This window comes from Galleria mellonella, unplaced genomic scaffold, assembly GCF_026898425.1.
Source record: "Galleria mellonella isolate WM207_F2 unplaced genomic scaffold, CSIRO_AGI_GalMel_v1 utg143, whole genome shotgun sequence".
Lineage (NCBI taxonomy): Eukaryota > Metazoa > Arthropoda > Insecta > Lepidoptera > Pyralidae > Galleria > Galleria mellonella.
In genome coordinates, this window is record NW_026441997.1 from 283,484 (window position 1) to 295,867 (window position 12,384).

General features: G+C 28.9%; 1 protein-coding gene across 1 annotated transcript in view; it reads left to right on the top strand.

Moving 5' to 3' along the window:
- The window catches only part of LOC113517047 (neural-cadherin-like), a 181,048-nt gene that overhangs the window by 57,624 nt on the left and 111,040 nt on the right, over positions 1-12,384 (top strand). The gene's annotated exons all lie outside the window — the stretch shown is intronic.

Here is a 12,384-nt window from a genome sequence, read left to right on the forward strand (position 1 = left end):
ATTTAAATTAAACTTTTGATGAACCAAGCTTTCTGAATATTCATTCTTAGGTTTAACTTTGGAAATTAAATGTTTGTAATAATTTAAACAAGAAATTCATTTAAGTTTGGCAATGTTGGACGCGAGAAAGCTAATGCAATTAACTACTTAGCGCCAGGAACAGAGAAGGTTGCAAAGGGATTGAAACAAACTAACCGCACACTATCTAGGCAGCACCGCATTTTGCCACCATCAAGAATAAGCTCTTATTGCGAACTCCTGGCCTTGTTTCGTTGAGACCAATACTTGGCAATCCAATTTTCTATCGCAAATCCCGCCCTAGCTGAACAAGAACCATTTCCCATCCTGAACGACAGCGAACACGGCCGACGTGCATTGTATCCGAGCCGTTTTCAGATCTGACAAGATCTAACGCCACTACGACAGTATATTAGGTTTGTCGTAGCTATTGTATTTGATACTGTATCCAAAACAGCCATAACATTATTTGATCCACGTTTGATGGAACCTTAATAAATTTACATTAACTGATGATAGTGATCGATGCATTGGGTAATGTGTTCAAATATTTATTCTTGTCTAAAACTATATCCAATATCCAAGTCACTTAAAAATACATTTTCACAGACAAATATATTTTGAAGCGATTACAATTTGCCTATATTTTTCTTCGTGTGTAACACGAAGAAAAATATAGGCAAATTATAGGCACACACGAAGATTTCCTTATTTTAATTGATTATGATATTTCGTATTGTAAACAAAAGGATTTACTTTGTTATATTGTATTGTATCGATTTTTTATTAATTTGGTACAATTAAATTTGTTGTTTTTGTTTTGCGGAACAAAATCTTTAATCAAATTTTTTTAAGACAATAACGCTTAAACGGGGAAAACAGTTATTCTATAAATTCGATAATCTGATAACCCAATATAAATTTACTTTGAATAAATAATGTGAATTTATTACTTCCATCATGCAGTAATAAAAATCACACTAAAACAATAAAGATATATTTATAAAAGGGGAAAATCTCGGGTGTGAGCACACTATACTGCCAAATGAAGAATGCATGTCTCAAAAATGGTATAATATATATATATATATATATATATATATATATATATATATATATTATATTATATATTATATATTATAAATAATTATACCATTTTTATCATATAATATGATATGTGGGGCACTACGTAATACTAACTTTACATTTATATGATATATGTTTTAGCAATATAAAGATTGTAAGCCTCTTAGTAATAAATAGAAATGAAGCACAAGTTCATTTAGTTCATTTAATTTAGATATCATACAATTAAATCATATATTTACTTATTTTACTTTGTATTTGATATAAAACAAATAATATAACATAAAGACCCAACTTCTGTTAATCCATTGACACTTATTTAACTATAGTTTCTTTAGGACTTCCATCAACAATAATTGTGATATATTTTATATAATGACCACGTGGTTTACTATACTTCCCTTTTGATACGTAAGGGAGCTCCACTCTGTTCAACGGTTGGACAAGAAGTGTCTTCCCACCCAAATAACAATCTTTTATATCTACAGGGCCGAATTCGAGTGAACAAGTCGGCAAGACCACGTGTTCTTACAATTTCGTTACTTTTTATTTAAATATCATGACAATAAATAATTATAAAATTATTTAAAATATAAATTAGGGTTCTATATACATTATAAGAATAATTTATTACCAAATTTGGTATAATAACAATTTTAACGTTTTAATATATAAAGTAGTTAGTCTGATTTTTATTAATAAATGTAGGTACACATTTTAAAACAAGATGTTGAAGAAAATTAATATAATTTAAAATAAATATCTAACACATCCAATAAATATATATGTATTGCAAATAAAAATTTAATGAAAAATGGTCTATACCACTGAATCTATTTTATATAAAATAATCAAATAATGTTAATCAAAGGTACGTACCTAATAGCCATAATTAGTTAATTAAAAATTGTTTGTTTTGTATGTACTTAAAAATATAAACGAAGTCCAAGTAAACGAAGTCGGGTATAATACGACTTCGTTTATATATTTTTTTTTGTTTAATAGGTTTTATCAAATTTATATAGGTTTTTATCAAAGAGCATTATGTATATTTTCCAATCAATGTATGGAGATTAGCTGAATAAATGATTAATACACCCGTCGATTTTGTAATCAAACAGAATATTGGTAAGACCTGTGAATCAATTTACTTTGATATATGCCTTTTGAAGGCATTTTATAATTTTAAATTTACACAATCGTTACGTGAAAAATAAATTGTAAAAGTTGTAATATTTTTACATTTGCGTCACCTTATAGATAAAATAAAATTGTAGTTAAACGTAGTTTGTTATGTACATGGAAGATATTTAAGAAAAAAATAAAGCGATCTTAATAAGAATAACAGGTGCCAAAGGTTATGTTCCGGAAGGTCTGTGTTAAAATTTGTGCACGTTTTATCTTAATACGATTTAAAAGTGATCGATTTAATTGATTTTCCTGCTTTTGAAATCAACACGTTTGAAGTTATAGGTAATGAGCTAGTTTTTAATAGAAAGTGACGTCAACATAATAGTAATGGGTAAATTAAAATATATAGATGATAGAAGCATAGGATAACAGCCTAGATAAAATCTTATTAATGAGGACACCAACTGTAGTAACATTTTACTTGCATCACTATATTTATAACAGCAACCACGTTAAAATCTTGTATATATTGACAATACCTTTCATTAATGCGCATTCACGCTCTCAGTTTCAGTCTTCTTAAATTAAACCAAGAATATCAAGTTTTTGCTAACTCTTTACATTTATGAGGAACTAAAATAAAACATTTAATAAAGACTCTTTTTATTAAAAGTGTTTAGAAAATAAACGTACCGAAAGTAAGTAATTATTAATTACAAACTATTATTTGTTGCTTTTTCATCTAAATATTAATATTGCTTATTTTCTTTATTAATAATGTACAGGTATATATCATTATTATTATATATTAAATTCTGAATAATTATGATAACACAAAGTGTCATGAAATAGCGAAGACAATAAATTTAATAGCTTTTCTGTGAACTGAAAATAAAGACTTTTTAAAAACTTCTTTGAAAGCTGGCAATTATTATTAATGAAAGAAAACAAATTAAAAACAAAAAAAAAATACTTGTACAATTTTTTCCGATATTATTCTAAAGTATCTAACGTTTAATAAGACTGTTATGGAAAACGGAAAAAGGAAAAGTTCTATTTATATGGGGATACAATAACAGGTTTTTTTGGACTCAAATAATTTCAGTCATTGTAAATTTCAGATATAAATATTGTCTGTAAGAATATTTTATATAAATATTTTTATTTTAATATTGATGAAACAAATAATATTGATATAAAGCATTAAAATTATCATATAGAGAAAAAAATGTTAATACAATACAAAAATCTCATAAGTATTAAAAAATAATTACAAATACACAAACAATCTAGACGTGTTTGTCAGACTACTACGAGTATATGTTTTACTAGAGTTTATATTACGAATAATACGCTGTTATAACATTATACTTGTAACAGATAAAAAAGCCTTTTATAAAACAGGAACAACAGAATTACTCCTTTGAGTTTGGGACGGTGGCGGGCCAAGGGATGTATTGGCGATACGCACCCATAGATCACGTTTTATGTGTGACAAATAGTCTCGAGTTAGACGAAATTGCGTTCCGATCCACTCTGACAAATAATGTCAGGCCACTGACGCGTGACCTTAGGCGTTTTCGTGACGATCACAATTTGCCTATACTTACTATGATTTTCGATTCGAGGTTCTATCTTCTTATGTATGCGACAAACATATGGGTTCATCTTTTTATTTAGCACCCTTCAACTACATAAAAGAGGCAAAAATTTTCCGCATACAAACTTAAACTTTCGTTAACTTGGGAACGTGGCCAAACTTTTCGGGACAATTTAATTTTCCTTTGATGTTATATTGACAGCAACATGCCAAAGTTCAATGTAACGTTTAATAGTATCACAAAACTATATACATACATACATATATTATAACTCTGACTTCAACTGGGATAGACGATTTATCATTCAACTGTTTCTAACAGTTGAATGACAAATGGTCCGCTACAAACGGATCTTTTTCTCTTTCGTATTCATTATTATTCTACTATATTATAAGTTTAAATATAAAGAAATTAGACATTACTATGTTTTTTACACAAAAACGCTTAAACCGCTGAACGAATTTCAATAAAATTTGCTCCATAGATAGACCATATCCTACATGATTATATAATTATAGGATATTGTTTATCCTTTTTCATGAAAAAGGCAAAGGCACCGAATATGGTTAGATACCAATAAATTTGTTGATATCCAAGGCTTAATATTATAAATGTAAAAATGAGTTTGTTACCTTACAGCGCTTTAAAGGCTTAGCCAATCACTTTGAAGATTGGTGCACACGTACTATATCCATAGGCGTATTTAGAGGTGAGGACGGGTGAACTATGCCCACTACAGTATCTTATGATGCCCATCCCAATATGTTCATCTAACTTAAGCAAAGACATATGCGCCTTTATTAAGAGATCAGGCACCCCTGGAAAGTAATATTAAATACACTAATGACTATATGGGATGGAGAAGGATATAGGCTACCTTTTGTCCCGGTCAGTAAATATAATATATAAAAGCTAGTAAAAAATAAATCCTTAACATCATATCAAGCGATACAATGAACACTTGAATACAAGTACAAAAATGAACCACAGAGTAAATAAGTTTAATTACAGTTAGAGAGTTACATTGATAATTTATTGTTCTTTCTTTTGTTAATGACATTAATTACATTACTTATTTTTTTATAATTTTATTATTATTTATTTTTAATTGATTGATTACATAATTTTCTAATTACATAAATCGTTTGGTTTAAAATTAAATCATGGACAGTGAACAGAGCGCTATTACAATATAATACAATGCGACTGTTAGATCTCCCTCCCACTGAATTACAGTAGGTACAAAGGTGCGTTGTCGTTGCTCCATTGTACTCAAGCCCTGCCTGGGATAATATGCGAATCTTTTATTCAAGTGCCTTGGCCTCCGACCGCCGCAAGTAATAATACAAAGATGAAGTCAACATTCATTGTATTGCTCTCAATAGGATTTGACGGGCACATAGCCCTAAAACCTTACTTAAACAGCATTATAGCATGTCAAAACATTTCTAAATCATTTAATTATCTTTTTTACTACTATAATGGTTTTTACTATTATTTCTATTATCCTATTAGATTTTCTTCGGCAATATAATGATGGTTTAGTAGGGCTTAAAATAATAGTCGATAACGGTTCGTTCCGTTTTCACTAACAATTTCACTGATAATAGATTTCGGTCAATTGTTTCTGTTGTCCTGATCAACATTTATTGCCTTATTTGTATGCAGGACCAAATCTAAAAAGGTTTCCGAACATGTAATAAAATTTTATTTCTTTTAAAAATACCAATTCCAACGACGCTAGCCGAGGTTAGTATATTGAAACGATAAATACCATTATAGCCAGTTATGAAAAAGTTATTTAGAGTATATATTAGAATCGATATTATAAGTTTCCACGTACACTATGTGTGCTGGTTATTTATTGAAAATTCTACTGAGCGATACAGTAAAAGATTTTCCATATAGTTGTTTAAATAAATAAAATGATCAATTTTATAACGTTAAAGCTTTCTTTTATAATTTTTCCAAAGCGTTATTGAATTAGAAATGTGTATGTCAATACTATTAACTAATCAAAAGTATGTTAACTAGTATTTTTGGTAGATAAATTTTTTTTGGCCTGGATAGAAACACTGTTGTCCAAGTAACGCGTATACTAAATAAAAATATAATTTGTTAGTTTATTTAGGCTACATATTTCTGTGTTCATTTTTGTGTAATACTAGCAACGAGTTATCACCTCTGAAAGTACCGTATTTCATAAACATGAAATGTTCGCATCTGGCGACGTTCTTATGACTAACCAGATATCAAGTAATGCTACCTACACTGCTATGTAATTTACACTTTAATGAAAATGGTGTAATAAATAATTGACGCTACCTCTTTTTGGTTTCCTTAATCAACAAACTAAAGCTGAACTGAATCTAGGTATATTCGAACACATTATTATATATTATTTAATAAATATAAAACTACAATATTTAACAATTATTTAACCTCGTAGATATTCGTCAATGTAAAGAAACGATATTTATATTGTTTTGTCGTAAATAAGTGATTTATTTGAATGAAAAATGAAAGGTTGACTGAAATGTCTGTGAAAATATAATTAAAAAAATCTATTAAAAATATTAACAGAAAACCTCTTTCATAAGTCACGAAACCGAACTTTTAAAAAGTATATTATTATCTAGTGATTTAGGTCATTTACACACCGACCGATACTGCACAACGTTATGTGTGTAACAAGACACTTTTTTTTTTCATAAAAAAATAGACACGCTCTTTTAATAAGTTATATAGTGCTACAACTGATACTAAAGTATTTTATTTTATTTTCGTTATTTGCAGATTCAAAAGACATTCATCTATTTTTTCATATCCGATGTTGGCGCGATTGCAACTGTACTTAATCGCTTATAAAGCAGTTTGTAATTCTATTTTAACTTGGATGTAAGTTTTTTTTTTTTTATTTATTTTGCTCTTGAATAGGAAACTTTTCTTTAACCTTCTTATGCGAAAATATTTCGTGTACAACTTAAAAGGTCGACTATAAAACGAACAAGTGTCATTGCGTTCAGCGAGAACCTTCCGAATCGAGACGTAAGCAAATGTGAATGGCTGAAGTTTAATGAGCCGTGTGCTTACCCCGTATCTAACTTTGTACAAACTCCTATTAAGCTATCGATTTTTACGTGACTTCAGAATTAAGTGAGTGAACACTCATTTGAATACCTTATGTAGAAATTAGGGCAAACGACTTAATTTTCGTTCTTACTATACGTTACTTTATTGTAAACATTTCAGAGAATTTCAGGCCCGTATTGCGATCTGATCAAAGATAGTTTAAGACAGTATCTATTTAAGAACCTAGATAAGGGTGTACCAACCCGCATCCTCAGTAAGAGCAATTTGTATGTAGTAGGCCTACATTTTCCGTTCGGCAACCCTTCCTTTCGTATTCGTTTCAGTAGTAGACCTTCACCAGTTACCATTAATCATATATTTGATATGATCATGCGCCCCAGTGACGGCTTGATATAATGTATATACTGAGCATATTATTTTTATATACATATTGCAAAGTCATCCGTAATAATGTACGTTAAACTTTATTAAGGGAAGGCGAAGAGAAATCATGTAAAGTGTAAAATCGAATAGTAGCTGTTTTGTAATGTAATTTTATTTTATGCAGTTGCCAAATAGCGGTCTACGTGATAATCAATTTATGGTTTAATTAAATGTAATGTAATATATGTATGTATAACATGTATTACATTACATTATGTTTATGTAAAAAATATATTCTGTTGGTTAAATATTCGGTTATTTTCAGTTTTAGTTGAAATATTCTCATTAGTATCCTAAAAATGTGGTGTGGGTACTTAATGAAACTAACTGGTAAAAAAACCCATCTCATTTTATAAAATGTGAATTCGCTGGAAAAAGATTAATACATTGGTAAATATATATATATATAACTGTTTATATTATATAATACAGGTTAAGCCGACATATTCGTGAATAATTTAGATGCAGCTGAATTTTGAACCCAGTAGGTATTAACTAATCTACTCTCAATGTCAGATTATATAATATTTAATCTTTTCCGTTGCATAAGTATGTTAAAGGTTTACTTTTTAATGAAATATAAGGTTTACATACTTCTTTTTGTAATAATGATATGATTTTTAATATTTGTAGTCAATAATAATTTAATTTTGGTTTCGAAAAAAAATTGCTTCAATCAGTTGCAAAAAACATACAATTACAAAGGAGTCATGTAACATTTCAATTAAAAAAAGACAAATTGAAAACTTCCCCTTTTGACATTGTCTGAAAATTTAATTTTCCGACCGGCCTGAAATTTGTATATGTTGCTATAATTGGAATTAATATTAACAAATATATTTGAGTTCGAAATATAATCTTGTGTTCTAGGAAACCAATTCAAAATTATTTATGATGAATTAAATATATTTAGAGTAGATATTAAACATTACTGATATATCCGTTTCTTAAAATTAGTTTTCACGTATTTATTATCAGAGAATTATATATTGATTAGCGATCCGCCCCGGCTTCGTACGAGAACATAGAAAGATAGTATTTTAATTTGGCTTTAATACACAAATTTTTAATATTTTTACATTATTGGGTTACATTATTGTAATTTTCGTGATGTTTTTTTTTTTCAAATAATATGTAGCCTATGTTACTTGCTTATAATGTAGCTTTCCAAAGATGAATAAATTTTAAAATCGGATGAGTAGGTTTTTGTTTATCTATTACATACAAAAAATCAAAACTTTTTCTCTACCTAATATTGGTATAGATTAATGTAATATAATTACAATGAATTAATTTAGCTCACAATTCCCTTTATTCTACTGGCGCTCAAATATTTGTTTAAGCATAACAACAATTCATCAGTATAAACAAAATAATGAAGATAATTTTATTCATTTATTAAGTAAACGTTTAGCTTTTAATGATTCCAAAATTTAACAATGAAGTGTTTAAATCTATTACTACAAATCACAAACAACACCTTATCAATAATTCTGCAAAATCCATTTTGTTGTAATTTTTTTTGTAATAATTTCAATCCTAAGGATTGCCAATCGGTAAATAATGTCACCAGAATGTCAGACAAATGAACTTGCTTAATTCATGACGAAATTTTCATTGTGAATTTCATACTATCTAATACTACAATCCAATCTGCATTGGAAAAAAACGGTTCTCACGTGTTGTATAATTTTTTGTCGTATATGATAAGGGTAGTATTAATCAAGTTGTAAGACTGTTACTGATAATTGATCTATTAATATGACGAGTGTGTGCGTACAGAAAAATTAAACAAAATGAAAATAACCTAGTAAACAGTGAAATGAACATCTATTACAAAATACCAACATAACTTTTTTTTTGTAAATTCATTTATGACAAACTTTAAACAAGGTTTTCATTTGCATCCAATGTGAATCTCGTATACATTTTTTTATGATTAAAGTTACTTTTTTTAACTTTATCCAAAATTAATATATATTCTTTATTGCACTTACAAATTACACAGATAAAACAGTTATAAATATTGTCAGCAAAAATGTGCTTATCTGTAAAAGGGATCTCTACCAAACAACCAAATACAGTGATAAGGGATGTAATTATGTACGATATGAGCAGCCTGCATAAGACTTCTGTCCACTGTTTTATGGGTGGATCATCTATCTACCCAATTCCATGACAATGCATTGTTGTTACTAACATATAATGCATAGATATAAATGTAGATAGAAGAAGGGTTCTTGAAAGCCAAACATAAAAATGTTCTCGTGTAAAAATGTACTCGCATGTGCTTCTTATACCTACTTTATAAAGAGGAAATGCGTGAGTGGCCTCCACCGTGGAAGAGAAAATGTATGTTCGGATGTAGCAAATAGATTACTTCCTGGACATAATTGGTTTTCTTACACTCTACCGTAATGTTCCAGAAAATTAATATTAATCTTATTAAGTTTTAAAATCTATACTTTTGCTATTGTAAACACATATTTAAAGTTTTTCATTATCCTTACAAATTTATTAAACTCAGATAGTTAAATTTTCCAAATTTTCATGTAAAGAAAAGTGTGGATGTAAATGTTCTTTAAATAAAAGTTGTTCAAATATGTACTGTAGTAAAGTCCTTACTTAGTCATTCATACTCCTTCGGTACCGAACATAAAATTTTGTTTTCTTAATTAATTATGCATTGTTGTATTTCAGATTTTTATAAGGGTTGTCATAAACTTTTTGTCTATACTTTGAAACAGTAACAGTTTTTATTCGGGTAGTCTACCCGAATAAAAACTGTTACTGTAGTTATGTAAACTTTTCATTACTTAAAACAAAGTTATTGTGTCATGAATATTTTTACAGGTACTTAAGTTTAAATAAATTTTTTTCAAAGATTTAATAATTCTAATTAAAAATATATTTAATACTTTTAGGTCCAATTAGTCCTGTTATTTGCAGAGCGCTACAGCTTGATATGACGTACGCAGCGTCGTTCCTGCGCTAGCTGTACAATAACCTATTAAAGTATAATAATATCTTAGCCTTTCAGCCTTCAAGTAGCTTATTATAATATAATGATATCATAATTATTCATATCACGTCTTAACAATTACCTTATACTTACTTGTCATCCTCATAAACCAATACTTCAGGAATGGGATATTAATCGACGCCATGACGCCGTACATGTTGCGATGTAATAACATTTATGGAAATTATAAGGATTCATTGTCATAATAATGATGACTTTGTTACTTGTGTATTATTATACTTGTTCGAATTACATCGATATACAATTATAAAATTATAATTATATAAGTCGTTTTTACGAATGCTGTTTCAAAATTCGACAATTGCATACGGCATTACATACTTGTCATATTTATACATCTAACATATTGGTAATATTTAAAACTTCGTGTATGATTGGATAATGCCAAGCAGGTTTTTATTTTTCTATCAACTAAATGTTTAATGGATAATACATTTGTTCGTATATTCTTAGAAGTGTTATTTATTCATAGGACAATTCAATGCAGTTGTTTTGTAAGTTTCTTTATACTTAGACTTTCTGTTATATGTTCTGATACTTTGAGTGTAAAAATTTGACACTATGTAAGCTTAGAAATTCTTCCAGTTTTATTGCCTTAAAAATCTGTTCGTTTTTTGACCTTATCTTTATTTTATAAAGAAAAATAATACAAATGTGCAAGTGACTGTATTATAAATATTCATATGAGTATATTTTAAACTCCTCGGAAAGACGCAGGTTACCTATTTTAAAATTGTTAGGTACTGTTGAGTAATAACATTACTAAAATGTTTATAAATTATACGCTAATGTAGTCACAGTTGAAATATGCTATATTCTTTTTAAGATATTTTAAAATGTATATGAATAATAATTTTTTTTTATACAACTTAGAATGGCAAACAAGCTGACGGCCCACCTGATGTAATGTAGTAACCGTCGCCTATAGACATGAGCAATACCATGGACATAACAGAATAGACTGTTTCACCCATAATACCCCCCATGCGTTGCCATTCCTGAGGACTCAGATGTTATTCCTCTGTACCCAGTAAATTCACGCCATATCCCACCCTTCAAACCGAAACACAGCCATGCAAACACAACTGCTTCACGGTTGAAACACGAATGGGACAGAGGTACCCAAGCAATCGACTTTTGTACAAAGTCTCCCTCTGGTAAATCTGGTAGATCTTTCAGAGCAACAGCAACAGATGACTGATGTTTCTGTCTTCTCCAATTGGGATTACTGTCATGATTATATTTGTTTTTACTGTATCACGGTATAAATGCGGATAAATATTTCTATAACACAATGTACGATCTTAAAGAAATTGCAAAAAATCGACCTTCAGTTCAAATTTTATGGCGACAGCACTCCGACAATAAGAAGGGTAATCAAGTACGAATTTTATGCGTTTGTTTTTATCCTTAACTGAATACAGCTAACGTAAAATGTATATCCAATTCTCATAGAAAACACGTTCTGCACAGAATATATTCATTCGCAACATTTTAAGAGACAAGTATCGGTCTTGTAACGTCCTTTCAAGACCTTTACCGCTGTACAGGACTTTTGTTGGTATATTTTGTTTCCCCAACAATAAGAGTTATAGCAGCTATTCCGGTAGGCGATGTAAACTAGTAGGCGGGGTCATAGTATTCTCTGTGTTTTATTTATTTTTGTTTCCTATATGTAGTATTGTCAATATTAATTTATTATTAGTACTTTTAAATTGACAGAGGTAAAAAAAAACAATGAATTACGCTTAATGTGATTATTTATACTGTTAAGGTTCCAATAACGAATTTAATACTGTCATACATCTTGTTAAAATGATAAGATTTCTCATATGCGACAAAATTACACTCATTCAACGATACAAACGCGATAAATTATGTTTCTCGATATAAGTGTTTATTCGTATTCTCGTGAACATGTTTGAATTGTATGGTTTCCCTACTTATTTTCCAATAAATAAGTATATATATAGGAAAGAAATATCATAT